The sequence below is a fragment of the Bombina bombina genome, chromosome 11, assembly GCF_027579735.1.
Source record: "Bombina bombina isolate aBomBom1 chromosome 11, aBomBom1.pri, whole genome shotgun sequence".
NCBI lineage: Eukaryota > Metazoa > Chordata > Amphibia > Anura > Bombinatoridae > Bombina > Bombina bombina.
In genome coordinates, this window is record NC_069509.1 from 53,321,300 (window position 1) to 53,340,323 (window position 19,024).

Below are 19,024 nucleotides of genomic sequence, written 5' to 3' on the forward strand. Positions count from 1 at the left end.
CAGTCTATTGAAGAATTCTGTATATTACAACAATGTTTTATACTACCAGTCTGTCTACTGACTTGTAAAACCCTTGAACAGCAACTTTATTTTCCTGAACACCCCAGAACTACAACTCCCAACGTTCCTAAGTACCCTATAAAACAACTCTTTTCATAGCTACATATCTCTGGCTTCCTAGGAACCTACTTTTGCTATGTATTTCTTCTAGAATCACAATTGTGCCACATCCCACTCTAGTTATAGATGCTTTGTTTCCTCTCAAAAAGTGCTGGCAATATCTGTCCTATCTTGTGTGTCAGTAGTCTACATTACTCCCCATGGTTTTATCCTGGATTCATTACTAATGACTTTAGAATAGTGAAAAAGATGGCTTTACCAAGCCAATAATCTTTATTGCATGTTTCTTTTTCTATCCTCTTGGTTGGGCTAAGCTAATTTTTTAAATACACAGTAAAACAAATTTATTAGGGACTAGTTTTGAGAGACCTGAATTTTGATCAATATCATACAATATTACTCAAGAGTATAAATTGATTTGAGCAGGCTCTATGAGATCAATGAAAGTCTCACTGTGAAGATCAGTGTCTATGGTAAAGTATGTCCAGGAAGGATGCTAAAGTCTTTTGGCTAGATTACGAGTTTTGCTCTGCCGCCCCTAACATCGCCGCCACCTACCTACATTTATTAACCCCTAATCTGCCGTCCCCAACATCGCTGCCACTATACTAAAGTTATTAACCCCTAAACCTAAGTCTAACCCTAACACCCCCTAACTTAAATATAATTAAAATAAATCTAAATAAAACCTACTATCATTACCTAAATAATTCATATTTAAAACGAAATACTTACCTGTAAAATAAACCCTAAGCTAGCTACAATATAACTAATAGTTACATTGTATCTAGCTTAGGGTTTATTTTTATTTTACAGGCAAGTTTGTATTTATTTTAACTAGGTAGAATAGTTACTAAATAATTATTAACTATTTACTAACTACCTAGCTAAAATAAATACAAATTTACCTGTAAAGTAAAACCTAACCTGTCTTACACTAACACCTAACCTTACACTACAATTAAATTAATTATCTAAATTACAAAAAAAACACTAAATTACACAGATATTTAAACTAATTACACCTAATCCAATAGCCCTATCAAAATAAAAAAGCCCCCCCAAAATAAAATAAAAACCCTAGCCTAAACTAAACTACCAATAGCCCTTAAAAGGGTCTTTTGCGGGGCATTGCCCCAAAGAAATCCGCTCTTTTACCTGTAAAAAAAATACAAACAACCCCCCAACAGTAAAACCCACCACCCACACAACCAACCCCCCACAAAAAATCCTAACTATAAAAACTAAGCTCCCCATTGCCCTGAAAAGGGCATTTGGATGGGCATTGCCATTAAAAGGCCATTTAGCTCTTTTTCAAGTGCCCAAACCGTAATCTAAAAATAAAACCCACCAAATAAACCGTTAAAAAAACCTAACACTAACCCCCGAAGATTCCCTTACAGTTTTGAAGACCGGACATCCATCCTCAAAGAAGCCGGGAGAAATCTTCATCCAAGCGGCAAGAAGTCCTCAACGAAGCCGGGAGAAGTCTTCATCCAAGTCGGCAGAAGTGGTCCTCCAGACGGGCAGAAGTCTTCATCCAGACGGCATCTTCTATCTTCATCCATCCGGCGCGGGTCCATCTTCAAGACATCCGGCGTGGAGCATCCTCTTCTTACGATGGCTCTTCTGGAATGAAGGTTTCTTTAAGTGACGTTATCCAAGATGGCGTCCCTTGAATTCCGATTGGCTGATAGAATTCTATCAGCGAATCGGAATTAAAGGTGAAAAAATCCTATTGGCTGATGCAATCAGCCAATAGGATTGAGCTTCAATCCTATTGGCTGATCCAATCAGCCAATAGGATTGAGCTCACATTCTATTGGCTGTTCCAATCAGCCAAAAGAATGCAAGCTCAATCCTATTGGCTGATTGCATCAGCCAATAGGATTTTTTTCACCTTTAATTCCGATTGGCTGATAGAATTCTATCAGCCAATCGGAATTCAAGGGACGCCATCTTGGATGACGTCACTTAAAGGAACCTTTATTCCAGATGAGCCGTCGTAAAAAGAGGATGCTCCGTGCCGGATGTCTTGAAAATGGACCCGCTCCCCGCCGGATGGATGAAGATAGAAGATGCCGTCTGGATGAAGACTTCTGCCCATCTGGAGGACCACTTCTTCCGGCTTGGTTGAAGACTTCTCCCGGCTTCGTTGAGGACTTCTTGCCGCTTGGATGAAGACTTCTCCCGGCTTCGTTGAGGATGGATGTCCGGTCTTCAAAACTGTAAGTGGATCTTCAGGGGTTAGTTTTATGGTTTTTTAAGGGTTTATTGGGTGGGTTTTATTTTTAGATTATGGTTTGGGCACCTGAAAAAGAGCTAAATGCCCTTTTAAGGGCAATGCCCATACAAATGCCCTTTTCAGGACAATGGGGAACTTGGTTTTTTTTAGTTAGGATTTTATTTGGGGGGTTTGGTTGTGTGGGTGGTGGGGTTTTACTGTTGGGGGGTTGTTTGTACTTTTTTTTACAGGTAAAAGAGCTGATTTCTTTGGGGCAATGCACTTCAAAAAGCCCTTTTAAGGGCTATTGGTAGTTTAGTTTAGGCTAGGTTTTTTTTTATTTTGGGGGGCTTTTTATTTTGATAGGGTTATTAGATAAGGTGTAATTAGTTTAAATATCTGATAATTTATTTTTTATTTTGTGTAATTTAGTGTTTGTTTGTTTTCGTAATTTAGGTAATTGTATTTAATAAATGTAATTTATTTAATTGTAGTGTAAGGTTAGGTGTTAGTGTAAGACAGGTTAGGTTTTATTTTACAGGTAAATTTGTATTTATTTTAGCTAGGTAGTTAGTAAATAGTTAATAACTTTTTAGTAACTATTCTACCTAGTTAAAATAAATACAAACTTGCCTGTAAAATAAAAACACTAAGATAGCTACAATGTAACTATTAGTTATATTGTAGCTAGCTTAGGGTTTATTTTACAGGTAAGTATTTAGTTTTAAATAGGAATTATTTAGTTATTAATAGAAGGTTTTATTTAGATTTAGTTAGATTTATTTTAATTATATTTAAGTTAGGGGGTGTTAGGGTAAGGGTTAGACTTAGGTTTAGGGGTTAATAAATTTAGCATAGTGGCGGCAACGTTGGGGGTGGTAGATTAGGGGTTAATAAATGTAGGTAGGTGGCGGCAATGTTAGGGGCGGCAGATTAGGGGTTAATAATATGTAACTAGTGTTTGTTATGCTGCAGTGTGGCGGTTTAGGGGTTAATATGTTTATTATAGTGGCGGCGATGTCCGGAACGGCAGATTAAGGGTTACCAAGTATAATGTAGGTGTCGGCGATGTCGGGGGCGGCAGATTAGGGGTTAATAAGTGTAAGATTGGGGTGTTTAGACTCGGGGTTCATGTTAGGGTGTTAGGTGTAAACATAAATTTTGTTTCCCCATAGGAACCAATGGGGCTGCGTTACGGAGCATTATGCTGCTTTTTTGCAGGTGTTAGACTTTTTTTCAGCCGGCTCTCCCCATTGATATCTATGGGGAAATCGTGCACGAGCACGTAAAACCAGCTCACCACAGTTTTCAGCAGCACTGGTATTGGAGTGCGGTATAGAGCTCAATTTTGCTCTACGCTCACTTCTTGCCTGATAACGCCGGGTTTTTATAAACCTGTAATACCAGCGCTGTAGGGAAGTGAGCGGGGACAATAACTTGCAAGTTAGCACCGCACCACTCATAACGCAAAACTCCTAATCTAGCCATTTGTTATTGACTTCCATTCTGACTGAATACTAAAGTATGGATCAGAAAAAAACAGCTTACAAGTGTTTACATTGTGACTGAAATATCTATCTCCTAATCTAGCCATTTGTTATTGACTTCCATTCTGACTGAATACTAAAGTATGGATCAGAAAAAAACAGCTTACAAGTGTTTACATTGTGACTGAAATATCTATCTCCTAATCTAGCCATTTGTTATTGACTTCCATTCTGACTGAATACTAAAGTATGGATCAGAAAAAAACAGCTTACAAGTGTTTACATTGTGACTGAAATATCTATCTTAAAGGGACAGTCTAGACAAAAATAAACTTTCATGATTCAGATAGGGCATGTCATTTTAAACAACTTTCCAATGTACTTTTATCATCAAAATTTCTTTGTTCCCTTGGTGATATTTTTGAAAAGCTAAACCTAGGTAGACTCAAACTGATTTCTAAAACCGTTGAAAACCGCCTCTTAGTTCAGAGCATTTTTTAAAGTTTTTCACAGTTAGACAGTACTAGTTCATGTGTGTCATAAAGGTAACAGAGTTCTCACTCCCGTGGAGATATTTAGGAGTCTGCATGTCTGTCAAAAGCACTGAGGTAAGGGGGCAGTCTGCAGAGACTTAGATACAAGGTAATCACAGAGGTAAAAAGTGTATAAATAGAACAGTGTTGGTTATGCAAAACTGGGGAATGGGTGATAAAGGAATTATCTATCTTTTTAAACAATTACAATTCTGGAGTAGACTGTCCCTTTAACTTCAATTGCCTTGACTAAGCATAATAAACATTTTTGAATAAATAATGATTTTTAAAGCTTTGGAATGATTTTCAACAAAAAAGTGCACCCTGAAAGATATTAAAAAAAAAAATGTAAAAAAAAAAAAAAAATGATTGCACGTATACAATTGACACCTAGGCAAATGCTTATTAAAAGGAAAGGGTACTGTAAAATTGGGCTCTCCTTAATGTATTTCCAATTACTTATTCCAGCTAAAGGGAATACAAATGTATGGGGAATTGATCCTTTGGGTTTATTTTTGTATATTAAATAACAGTTTTTTCTTGCAGGGTTTATCTTATCACTCTCTATGCATGCAGACTTCGTTATCTGATCAATGTATTTAAATCTAAAGCCCAATACTTGGTGTCTGACGATCAAAAACATGCCTGCAACATCTTTATACTTTCATTATTTATTTTGTCCCCTCTCCTTTAAATTGTTTGGGTTTTTTTTTCAATTCCACTGAGTTTCTATAAAGTAATGGGCGCTGCCATGTTGGAACCTAGGTTTTCACCTTATCTATTTCTTCTGCTGAGGACAATTAGAGGCAGATATAAAACAGGCAATAAAAGTGAGTATGCAAACAAGGCTGTGTGGAAGCCCTGCTAGTTACTTTAACAATAGTATAATCTACACTGCCTCATGTGCACATTCTCTTTTATTGTCTGTTTTATATTTGTCCCTACTTGTCCTCAGCAGAAGAGACAGATAAGGGTAAAATTGAGGTTACAACATTAAAAAAACATCTGCATACTATGCTCAGGCTAATCTTTACTTTAAACATATTATATGCATTATATCAGGCATGCATTTACAGTTTAAAGGGATAGGAAAGTCAACCTTAAACTTGCAGGATTCAGATAGAGCATGTATTTTTAAGACACTTTTAAATTCACTTCTATTTTCAAATGTGCTTCATTCTCTTGGTATCTCTTGTTGAAAAAGAATATGCACATATCCTACACTAGTGAGAACTAGCTGCTGATAGGTGCCTGCACACATTTGTCCCTTGTGATTGGCTAACTAGATGTGTTCAGCTAGTTGCCAGTAGTACAATGCTGTTCCTTCAGCAAAGGATAACAAAATAATTAAACACATTTGATAATAGAAGTAAATTGGAAAGTTGTTTAAAATTGTATTTTTTATCCAAATCCTGAAAAAAAAATTATCTTGGTATCAGTTGTAGAAAAATAATATGTACATATCCTACACTACTGGGAACTAGCTGCTGATAGGTGCCTGCACACATTTGTCTCTTGTGATTGGCTCACTAGATGTGTTCAGCTAGCTCCCAGTAGGACATTGCTGCTCCTTCAGCAAATGATAATCTAATTAATCAAATCTGGTGGTTGTTTTAAATGGTTAGCTCTGTCTGAATAATGAAACAGAAATTTTGAGTTTCATATCCCTTTAATGTAAACAATGCCAGTTTTGCCACTAGAGTGCCTTTATACATTAGATTTGTATTCACAAAGCTTAAAGGGACATTATACACTCATTTTTTCTTTGCATAAATGTTTTGTAGATCTATTTATAAAGCCCATAAAAGTTTGTTTTTTTGAAAAATGTATAATTTTGCTTATTTTTAAATAACATTGCTCTGATTTTCAGACTCCTAACCAAGCCCCAAAGTTTTATGTGAATACCGTCAGCTACCTTCTCCAGCTTGCTCCTGTTTGTGTAAAGGGTCTTTTCATATGCAAAAGAAGGGGGAGGGTCTTATTTTCCACTTGCAGTGGGCTTTCCAACTGCCTTTTCAACAGAGCTAAACTGACAGCTTCTAAGTAAATTTTTAAACCATTTTATTCTGGATTTTTATATCAGTATCTGTGCATCTTATTCTTTATAGTAGTGTCTATTACATGCAGTTATATGAAAATGAGTGTATACTGTCCATTTAAATAAGAATTTTCATCTCAGTCAATTTTGTTTTAGGTATAAGGTATATCACGCAGTTTGACCTTGCAATAAACCTAACTATACATTAAATATTTATGCAGCTGTCCTGTACTGTACATGTGTCTGTATATCTTTACATAAAATACAGGCCAGACTGTATAAATATATAAAGAATTGTGAATTTTATGAGCGAACAGTCATATTTCCCTATATACGAGTTTGTGTAGATATTAATACATATGTATGAATGGTATCTGGGAAAATAAATAGTATATAATCAGGCTTACACATCTGTGTGCATTATGATCTGCGGAATATGTATCCCATCTTGTGAGTAGATAGGTTTATGGGAAGGATCACTGTCTATAAACAACATATGAGATTGTAGCTTAGAGTCACTGAGTATGGGGAGAGATGGCATTTAAAGGCATATGAAACCCAAATGTTTTCTTTCACCCTTCAGATAGAACAGCAATTTCTAGCAACTTTCGAATTGACTGCCGTTATCAATCTTTTCTTTGTTCTCTTGGTACCTTTATTGGAAAAAGCAGGAATGTAAGCTTAGGAGCTGGCCCATTTTTGGTTCAGCACCTGGGTAGCGCTTGCTGATTGGTGGCTAAATGTAGAGAACAATGAATAATTGATAATAGGAGTAAATTAGAAAGTTGCTTACAATTGCATGCTCTATTTGAATCATGAAAGAAAACATTTGGGTTTCATATCCCTTTAACATTTTATTACTGCACTATCGCTTGCATGTAACTGCATGGGTTAAGCACATAGCTAAAGTCAGCTCCAGAGCACCAATGCACTACTGAGACCTAGTCAAATAGATCTGGTAAACCGATGACAAGGGACCTGCTGCACATGGGTCTACCTACGTATGCTTTTCAGCAGAAGATACCAAGAGATTAATTGCATGTCAGAAGTAAATTGAAAAGTCTCTTAAAATTGTATGCTCTATCCAAGCCATGAAAGTTACATTTTGACTTTCCGTGTCCCTTTAAGGCACATGTGTTAAACTTACAGTTAAAGGGATGTTAATGTACTTTTTTCCCTTTTTGCAACTCAGAGAGGGTGTTATATATTTTATTTTTGTAAAATGGCTGTTCCTGTCCACCAGTAAAGGAGAGGAAGTTGTTTAACAGCAAATGACCATTCAGTTCTTTGGATCCACTGCCTCACATACATTAAATAATTATTATGGTCATCACCTATTTATAAGAAGGATATGATACCCCACATATTCCAAATTGGAGTCTCATGGCCGTCTGTGTGGGTCTGAAAGTGCCCCTCTCCCTTGTTAACCCTGTGCAAATATGTACACGGTCAAGAGATCACTATAACCATATGGATCACCTGAAAATCAGAGGGGTTGTGACACCCTCATTTAAAAGAGGGAAATTCACAAATGATGGGTCTCATACACTTCTAACTAAATCAGGGGGGGAGATTATGGGGTCAATTTATCATGCTGCGGCAGACAGGGACGTACATGTGCGTCCCTGTCCGCTGCAGCTCGCCTCTGCTGTAATTCAGCATTGCACAAGAACGCAATTTTGCTCTCTTGTGCAACGCCGCCCCCTGCCCGCGCACAGTCAATCACACGTGGGCAGGAGCTGTCAATCTCCCCGGTCGGACGAGACCAGGGAGATTGAAATTCGCCACCTTAGAGGTGGAAAAAGGTTAGGGAAGCAGCAGTCTGATTACTGCTGCTTGTTAAATACAGACTGCAGTCGTAGGGGTCGAAAGGCTTGTGAAGCCTTTAATAAATTGACCCCAAAGACTTAATAAGAGCACCCCCTCCTGTTATCACTGGCTTCTAGTTATGCAGGTGATCACTGTTTTAGAGGAGTCTGCTCTTTAAAATAATTTAAAAATGTGTCACTCAAGCACAAATGGGAGGGGGGGGGGGGTGCTGAGGCTCTATTAGAATTTGCATTTCTATCCTTACTGTACTAAATATTGAATTTTTACACTTATCAGAAATTGGATTAAAGATCAGTCCCTTTAATGAGCACAAATAAATTAATGCCACAAAAATATTTAGTTAACTCCCTCATGTAGTTAAAAATGTTACTTTACAGGAAAGAAAGGTTTCATGTGTACACCATTCAATAATGTTCCTTGTTAGTTAATTGATTCCTGAGTCGCCCAAATAAGTACATAAGCTTCATCTTTGTTTTTGGCTAATCATGACCCCATTAAAAAAAAAAATGCACTGCTGCTGACTTGTAGCACTAGCGAAAGCTACTACTTTAAAGCGATATAAAAAAGTCTGTTTCACTGCCGTAATGAAAAAAACACTAAGTAGTGGATTATACTTATATGTATTATGCATAAATTTAAAATGAGTTTAGCTTATTATTTTTTTTACTTCATTTGTGCAGGAGGACTTCTCCTTTCTAAGGGGTTACTTGGCGACATGTGCATTAGTTCCAGTTAGTTTCTTGCCCATGAGGTCTTTTGCTGCAAAAACCATGTGACAGTAGAACTTGTGTTTTATAATGGTAGTTCATTTTTTCACTAAAGGCAGTGGCTACACTGAGAATTTCTAAGTGCTCATTTTTCAAGAAAACAAGTAAGTTGTTTGCTGTTTTTAACACAATCTGTCTTTTGCATGTTTACTTAGATTTAACATTTTTTTGTTTACTAAAGGAGCACTGATTCCTATCCCTTTAAATCTGGGAAATAGTGGGTGAACAAAATAATTTGACCCCGTGAGAGATTATGAGGTGAAAAAAAAAAAGAGACCTTTTTAAAAAGGGCGAAATACGTATCTACGTAAAGGGGAAAAAAATATATAATTTTCTTCAAAAAAATATCTTTTGTAATCGTACACTGGATTTGTAAAAAGGAAAATGCTTTACCGATATGTAGTTATGTTACATATGTGTATGAGTTTTATATATATATATATTAGTGAGCAGTTTTCACACTGTTAGCTGGGGGGCTGGGAACTGATTGTTACTATAAATAGGTATCACCTCAGAACCACCCTCACTTCCCACGACCCCAAACCCTTCCAATCCCACACATTTCCTGCAGCTAGAGGGGGAGTGGGGGGATGTACGATACTGTAAATATACATATGGCAACAAGTTGCTCAGATGTAGCCTGCACATACAGGGGGGAAACGCTCCCCTCAGAGTATAAACACAAATACCACAGCTAGGTATTCACTCATCCTATACATAAATTATACAGGTAGCCCTCAGTTTACGCCGGGGTTAGGTTCCAGAAGGAATGGTTGTAAATCAAAACCGTTATAAATTGAAACCCAGTTTATAATGTAAATCAATGGGAAGTGAGGGAGATAGGTTCCAGGCCCCTCTCAAAATTATCATAAGTAACACCTAATACATTATTTTTAAAGCTTTGAAATTAAGACTTTAAATGCTAAACAGTATTATAAATCTAATAAAATAATCACATAACACAGAATATATAATTAAACTAAGTTAAATGAACAAAACAATTTGCTAAACAGCATTATAAACCTAATAAAATAATCACACAACACAGACAATCTGGACTAGACTGATTTATAGAAAATCTGGACTGATTTATAGACAGGAAGATCTTGTTCCTTTGAAATCTGCTCGATGGCTCAGGTCTGGTTAAACTGATTAATTTCAGCTTGCTTGGCTTTGCTGCAACACAAGCGGACAGCTCCACCTATTGGCTATTTTAATAAATGCACTGCTTCTCAATAGCAGTCACATGACTGGAAAAACAGAATTTATGCTTGCCTGATAAATTGCTTTCTCCAACGGTGTGTCCGGTCCACGGCGTCATCCTTACTTGTGGGATATTCTCTTCCCCAACAGGAAATGGCAAAGAGTCCCAGCAAAGCTGGTCACATGATCCCTCCTAGGCTCCGCCCACCCCAGTCATTCGACCGACGGACAGGAGGAAATATATATAGGAGAAACCATATGATACCGTGGTGACTGTAGTTAGAGAAAATAATTCATCAGACCTGATTAAAAAACCAGGGCGGGCCGTGGACCGGACACACCGTTGGAGAAAGCAATTTATCAGGCAAGCATAAATTCTGTTTTCTCCAACATTGGTGTGTCCGGTCCACGGCGTCATCCTTACTTGTGGGAACCAATACCAAAGCTTTAGGACACGGATGAAGGGAGGGAGCAAATCAGGTCACCTAAACGGAAGGAACCACAGCTTGCAAAACCTTTCTCCCAAAAATAGCCTCCGAAGAAGCAAAAGTATCAAATTTGTAAAATTTGGCAAAAGTGTGCAGTGAAGACCAAGTCGCTGCCTTACATATCTGGTCAACAGAAGCCTCGTTCTTGAAGGCCCATGTGGAAGCCACAGCCCTAGTGGAGTGAGCTGTGATTCTTTCAGGAGGCTGCCGTCCGGCAGTCTCATAAGCCAATCGGATGATGCTTTTAAGCCAAAAGGAAAGAGAGGTAGAAGTCGCTTTTTGACCTCTCCTTTTACCAGAATAAACAACAAACAAGGAAGATGTTTGTCTGAAATCTTTAGTAGCCTCTAAATAGAACTTTAGAGCACGGACAACGTCCAAATTGTGTAACAAACGTTCCTTCTTTGAAACTGGATTCGGACACAAAGAAGGTACAACTATCTCCTGGTTAATATTTTTGTTAGAAACAACTTTAGGAAGAAAACCAGACTTAGTACGCAAAACCACCTTATCTGCATGGAACACCAGATAAGGAGGAGAACACTGCAGAGCAGATAACTCTGAAACTCTTCTAGCAGAAGAAATTGCAACCAAAAACAAAACTTTCCAAGATAGTAACTTAATATCTATGGAATGTAAGGGTTCAAACGGAACCCCTTGAAGAACTGAAAGAACTAGATTTAGACTCCAGGGAGGAGTCAAAGGTCTGTAAACAGGCTTGATCCTAACCAGAGCCTGAACAAATGCTTGAACATCTGGCACAGCTGCCAGTCTTTTGTGTAGTAAGACAGATAAAGCAGAGATCTGTCCCTTTAGAGAACTTGCAGATAATCCTTTCTCCAAACCTTCTTGAAGAAAGGAGAGAATCTTAGGAATTTTTATCTTATTCCATGGGAATCCTTTGGATTCACACCAACAGATATATTTTTTCCATATTTTATGGTAAATTTTTCTAGTTACAGGTTTTCTGGCCTGAACCAGAGTATCTATCACCGAATCTGAAAACCCACGCTTTGATAGAATCAAGCGTTCAATCTCCAAGCCGTCAGTTGGAGGGAGACCAGATTTGGGTGTTCGAATGGACCTTGAACAAGAAGGTCCTGTCTCAAAGGTAGCTTCCATGGTGGAGCCGATGACATATTCACCAGGTCTGCATACCAAGTCTTGCGTGGCCACGCAGGAGCTATCAAGATCACCGAGGCCCTCTCCTGATTGATCCTGGCTACCAGCCTGGGAATGAGAGGAAACGGTGGGGATACGTAAGCTAGGTTGAAAGTCCAAGGAGCTACTAGTGCATCTACTAGAGTCGCCTTGGGATCCCTGGATCTGGACCTGTAGCAAGGAACCTTGAAGTTCTGACGAGACGCCATCAGATCCATGTCTGGAATGCCCCATAATTGAGTTATTTGGGCAAAGATTTCCGGATGGAGCTCCCACTCCCCCGGATGAAATGTCTGACGACTCAGAAAATCCGCTTCCCAATTTTCTACTCCTGGGATGTGGATCGCAGACAAGTGGCAGGAGTGATCCTCCGCCCATTGAATTATTTTGGTCACTTCTTTCATCGCCAGGGAACTCTTTGTTCCCCCTTGATGATTGATATAAGCAACAGTCGTCATGTTGTCTGATTGAAACCTTATGAATTTGGCCTTTGCTAGTTGAGGCCAAGCTCTGAGAGCATTGAATATCGCTCTCAGTTCCAGAATGTTTATCGGGAGAAGAGACTCTTCCCGAGACCATAGACCCTGAGCTTTCAGGGATTCCCAGACCGCACCCCAGCCCACTAGACTGGCGTCGGTTGTGACAATGACCCACTCCGGCCTGCGGAAGCTCATTCCCTGGGACAGATGGTCCAGGGTCAGCCACCAACGGAGTGAATCTCTGGTCTTTTGATCTACTTGAATCATTAGAGACAAGTCTGTATAATCCCCATTCCACTGTTTGAGCATGCACAGTTGTAATGGTCTTAGATGAATTCGTGCAAAAGGAACTATGTCCATTGTTGCAACCATCAATCCTATTACTTCCATGCATAGCGCTATGGAAGGACGAGGAACAGAATGAAGCACTTGACAAGAGCTTAGAAGTTTTGATTTTCTGACCTCTGTCAGAAAAATCCTCATTTCTAAGGAATCTATTATTGTTCCCAAGAGGGGAACTCTTGTTGACGGGGACAGAGAACTCTTTTCTTTGTTCACCTTCCATCCGTGAGATGTGAGAAAGGCTAGAACGATGTCCGTATGAGCCTTTGCCTTTGACAGGGATGACGCTTGTATTAGAATGTCGTCCAAGTAAGGTACTACTGCAATGCCCCGTGGTCTTAGAACAGCTAGAAGGGACCCTAGCACCTTTGTGAAAATCCTTGGAGCAGTGGCTAATCCGAATGGAAGAGCCACAAACTGGTAATGTTTGTCCAGAAAAGCGAACCTTAGGAACTGATGATGTTCCTTGTGGATAGGGATATGTAGGTACGCATCCTTTAGATCCACGGTAGTCATAAATTGACTTTCCTGGATGGTGGGTAGAATCGTTCGAATAGTTTCCATTTTGAACGATGGTACCCTGAGAAATTTGTTTAGGATCTTCAAATCCAAAATTGGTCTGAACGTTCCCTCTTTTTTGGGAACTACGAACAGATTGGAATAAAATCCCATTCCTTGTTCCTTTATTGGAACTGGGTGTATCACTCCCATCTTTAACAGGTCTTCTACACAATGTAAGAATGCCTGTCTCTTTATTTGGTTTGAGGATAAGTGAGACTTGTGGAACCTTCCCCTTGGGGGTAGTTCCTTGAATTCCAGGAGATAACCTTGAGAAACTATTTCTAGCGTCCAAGGATCCTGAACATCTCTTGCCCAAGCCTGAGCAAAGAGAGAGAGTCTGCCCCCCACCAGATCCGGTCCCGGATCGGGGGCTACTCCTTCATGCTGTCTTGTTAGCAGTGGCAGGCTTCTTGGCCTGCTTACCCTTGTTCCAGCCTTGCATTGGTTTCCAGGCTGGTTTGGGTTGTGAGGCATTACCCTCTTGCTTAGAGGATGCAGAATTAGAGGCTGGTCCATTTCTGCGAAAGGGACGAAAATTAGGCTTATTTTTAGCCTTAAAAGACCTATCCTGTGGAAGGGCGTGGCCCTTTCCCCCAGTGATGTCTGAAATAATCTCTTTCAAATCAGGTCCAAATAAAGTTTTACCTTTGAACTGAATGTTAAGTAATTTTGTCTTGGATGACACATCCGCTGACCAAGACTTTAGCCAAAGCGCTCTGCGCGCCACAATAGCAAACCCTGAATTTTTCGCCGCTAATTTTGCTAATTGCAAAGCGGCATCTAAAATAAAAGAGTTAGCCAATTTAAGTGCGTGAACTCTGTCCATAACCTCCTCATATGGAGTTTCTCTACTGAGCGACTTTTCTAGTTCCTCGAACCAGAACCACGCTGCCGTAGTGACAGGAACAATGCATGAAATTGGTTGTAGAAGGTAGCCTTGCTGTACAAAAATCTTTTTAAGCAAACCTTCCAATTTTTTATCCATAGGATCTTTGAAAGCACAACTATCTTCGATAGGAATAGTAGTGCGTTTGTTTAGAGTAGAAACTGCCCCCTCGACCTTGGGGACTGTCTGCCATAAGTCCTTTCTGGGGTCGACCATAGGAAATAATTTCTTAAATATAGGGGGAGGAACAAAAGGTATGCCAGGCTTTTCCCACTCTTTATTTACTATGTCCGCCACCCGCTTGGGTATAGGAAAAGGGTCGGGGGGCACCGGAACCTCTAGGAACCTGTCCATCTTGCATAATTTCTCTGGAATGACCAAATTGTCACAATCATCCAGAGTAGATAACACCTCCTTAAGCAGTGCGCGGAGATGTTCTAATTTAAATTTAAATGTCACAACATCAGGTTCAGCTTGATGAGAAATTTTTCCTGAATCTGAAATTTCTCCCTCAGACAAAACCTCCCTCATGGCCCCTTCAGATTGGTGTGAGGGTATGACAGAACAATTATCATCAGCGTCCTCTTGCTCTTCAGTGTTTAAAACAGAGCAATCGCTCTTTCTCTGATAAGTAGGCATTTTGGATAAAAGATTTGCTATGGAGTTATCCATTACAGCCGTTAATTGTTGCATGGTAATAAGGATTGGCGCACTAGATGTACTAGGGGCCTCCTGCATGGGCAAAACTGGTGTAGACACAGTAGGAGATGATGTAGTATCATGTTTACTCCCCTCATTTGAGGAATCATCTTGGGCAATATCATTATTTGTGGCAGTACTGTCCTTACTTTGTTTGGACGCTATGGCACAATTATCACATAAATTTAATGGGGAGACACATTGGCTTTCATACATATAGAACATAGCTTATTTGAAGGTACAGACATGTTAAACAGGCTTAAACTTGTCAACAATGCACAAAAAACGTTTTAAAATAAAACCGTTACTGTCACTTTAAATTTCAAACAGAAAACACTTTATTACTGAATATGTGAAAAAGTATGAAGGAATTGTTCAAAAATTACCAAATTTTCACCACAGTGTCTTAAAGCCTTAAAGGTATTGCACACCAAATTTCAGAGCTTTAACCCTTAAAATAACGGAACCGGAGCCGTTTTTCAATTTAACCCCTATACAGTTTCAGATACAGTCTTTGCTAAGACCCAACCAAGCCCTGAGGGGAATACGATACCAAAAAACGCCTTCTAAAAGCTTTTTCAGAGATTCTTAGATCCTCACACATGCATCTGCATGCCCTGCTCTCAAAAAACAACTGCGCATTAATGGCGCGAAAATGAGGCTCAGTCTATGACTAGAAAGGCCCCCTGACTGAAAATGGTGTCCAATACAGTGCCTGCCGTTTTATAAACGTTCCCCAAGATTATAAATGTCAATTGTTAGCCTAAATTTGAATAATATGCACAAATAAAGCAATCGATTTAGCCCATAAAAATGTCTACCAGTTTTTTAGCCCATAATAAGCCCTTTATTCTGTTTGATTTTGACTAAGAAAATGGCTTACCGGTCCCCATGAGGGGAAATGACAGCCTTCCAGCATTACACAGTCTTGTTAGAAATATGGCTAGTCATACCTTAAGCAGAAAAGTCTGCTAACTGTTTCCCCCAACTGAAGTTACTTCATCTCAACAGTCCTATGTGGAAACAGCAATCGATTTTAGTTACTGTCTGCTAAAATCATCTTCCTCTTACAAACAGAAATCTTCATCCTTTTCTGTTTCAGAGTAAATAGTACATACCAGCACTATTTTAAAATAACAAACACTTGATAGAAGAATAAAAACTACATTTAAACACCAAAAAACTCTTAACCATCTCCGTGGAGATGTTGCCTGTGCAACGGCAAAGAGAATGACTGGGGAAGGCGGAGCCTAGGAGGGATCATGTGACCAGCTTTGCTGGGCTCTTTGCCATTTCCTGTTGGGGAAGAGAATATCCCACAAGTAAGGATGGCTATTTTAATAAATGCACTGCTTCTCAATAGCAGTCACATGACTGGAAAAACAGAATTTATGCTTGCCTGATAAATTGCTTTCTCCAACGGTGTGTCCGGTCCACGGCGTCATCCTTACTTGTGGGATATTCTCTTCCCCAACAGGAAATGGCAAAGAGTCCCAGCAAAGCTGGTCACATGATCCCTCCTAGGCTCCGCCTTCCCCAGTCATTCGACCGACGTAAAGGAGGAATATTGCATAGGAGAAATCATATGATACCGTGGTGACTGTAGTTAAAGAAAATAAATTATCAGACCTGATTAAAAAACCAGGGCGGGCCGTGGACCGGACACACCGTTGGAGAAAGTAATTTATCAGGTAAACATAAATTCTGTTTTCTCCAACATAGGTGTGTCCGGTCCACGGCGTCATCCTTACTTGTGGGAACCAATACCAAAGCTTTAGGACACGGATGAAGGGAGGGAGCAAATCAGGTCACCTAGATGGAAGGCACCACGGCTTGCAAAACCTTTCTCCCAAAAATAGCCTCAGAAGAAGCAAAAGTATCAAATTTGTAAAATTTAGTAAAAGTGTGCAGTGAAGACCAAGTCGCTGCCTTACATATCTGATCAACAGAAGCCTCGTTCTTGAAGGCCCATGTGGAAGCCACGGCCCTAGTGGAATGAGCTGTGATTCTTTCAGGAGGCTGCCGTCCGGCAGTCTCGTAAGCCAATCTGATGATGCTTTTAAGCCAAAAAGAGAGAGAGGTAGAAGTTGCTTTTTGACCTCTCCTTTTACCAGAATAAACAACAAACAAGGAAGATGTTTGTCTAAAATCCTTTGTAGCATCTAAATAGAATTTTAGAGCACGAACTACATCCAAATTGTGCAACAAACGTTCCTTCTTTGAAACTGGATTCGGACACAAAGAAGGCACGACTATCTCCTGGTTAATGTTTTTGTTAGAAACAACTTTCGGAAGAAAACCAGGTTTAGTACGCAAAACCACCTTATCTGCATGGAACACCAGATAAGGAGGAGAACACTGCAGAGCAGATAACTCTGAAACTCTTCTAGCAGAAGAAATTGCAACCAAAAACAAAACTTTCCAAGATAATAACTTAATATCAACGGAATGTAAGGGTTCAAACGGAACCCCCTGAACAACTGAAAGAACTAAATTGAGACTCCAAGGAGGAGTCAAAGGTTTGTAAACAGGCTTGATTCTAACCAGAGCCTGAACAAAAGCTTGAACATCTGGCACAGCTGCCAGTTTTTTGTGAAGTAACACAGACAAAGCAGAAATCTGTCCCTTCAAAGAACTTGCAGATAATCCTTTCTCCAAACCTTCTTGAAGAAAGGATAGAATCTTAGGAATTTTTATCTTGTCCCAAGGGAATCCTTTAGATTCACACCAACAGATATATTTTTTCCATATTTTATGGTAGATTTTTCTAGTTACAGGCTTTCTGGCCTGAACAAGAGTATCAATGACAGAATCTGAGAACCCTCGCTTTGATAAAATCAAGCGTTCAATCTCCAAGCAGTCAGTTGGAGTGAGACCAGATTCGGATGTTTGAACGGACCTTGAACAAGAAGGTCCCGTCTCAAAGGTAGCTTCCATGGTGGAGCCGATGACATATTCACCAGGTCTGCATACCAAGTCCTGCGTGGCCACGCAGGAGCTATCAAGATCACCGATGCCCTCTCCTGATTGATCCTGGCTACCAGCCTGGGGATGAGAGGAAACGGTGGGAATACATAAGCTAGGTTGAAGGTCCAAGGTGCTACTAGTGCATCTACTAGAGTCGCCTTGGGATCCCTGGATCTGGACCCGTAGCAAGGAACCTTGAAGTTCTGACGAGAGGCCATCAGATCCATGTCTGGAATGCCCCACAACTGAGTAATTTGGGCAAAGATTTCCGGATGGAGTTCCCACTCCCCCGGATGAAATGTCTGACGACTCAGAAAATCCGCTTCCCAATTTTCCACTCCTGGGATGTGGATTGCAGACAAGTGGCAGGAGTGAGTCTCCGCCCATTGAATGATTTTGGTCACTTCTTCCATCGCCAGGGAACTCCTTGTTCCCCCTTGATGGTTGATATACGCAACAGTCGTCATGTTGTCCGATTGAAACCGTATGAATTTGACCTTTGCTAGCTGAGGCCAAGCCTTGAGAGCATTGAATATCGCTCTCAGTTCCAGAATATTTATCGGGAGAAGAGATTCTTCCCGAGACCAAAGACCCTGAGCTTTCAGGAGTCCCCAGACCGCGCCCCAGCCCACCAGACTGGCGTCGGTCGTGACAATGACCCACTCTGGTCTGCGGAAGCTCATCCCTTGTGACAGGTTGTCCAGGGACAGCCACCAACGGAGTGAATCTCTGGTCCTCTGATCTACTTGTATCGTCGGAGACAAGTCTGTATAATCCCCATTCCACTGACTGAGCATGCACAGTTGTAATGGTCTCAGATGAATTCGCGCAAAAGGAACTATGTCCATTGCCGCGACCATCAAACCTATTACTTCCATGCACTGCGCTATGGAAGGAAGAGGAACAGAATGAAGTACTTGACAAGAGTTTAGAAGTTTTGATTTTCTGGCCTCTGTCAGAAAAATCCTCATTTCTAAGGAGTCTATTATTGTTCCCAAGAAGGGAACTCTTGTTGACGGAGATAGAGAACTTTTTTCTACGTTCACTTTCCACCCGTGAGATCTGAGAAAGGCCAGGACAATGTCCGTATGAGCCTTTGCTTGTGGAAGGGACGACGCTTGAATCAGAATGTCGTCCAAGTAAGGTACTACTGCAATGCCCCTTGGTCGTAGCACCGCTAGAAGGGACCCCAGTACCTTTGTGAAAATTCTTGGAGCAGTGGCTAATCCGAATGGAAGT

At 40.1% G+C, this 19,024-nt stretch overlaps 1 protein-coding gene across 2 annotated transcripts in view; it reads right to left on the minus strand.

Annotated features, from left to right (window-relative positions):
* The window catches only part of LOC128642390 (mitochondrial import inner membrane translocase subunit tim16), a 353,230-nt gene that overhangs the window by 233,722 nt on the left and 100,484 nt on the right, over positions 1–19,024 (minus strand). The window lies entirely within an intron of this gene.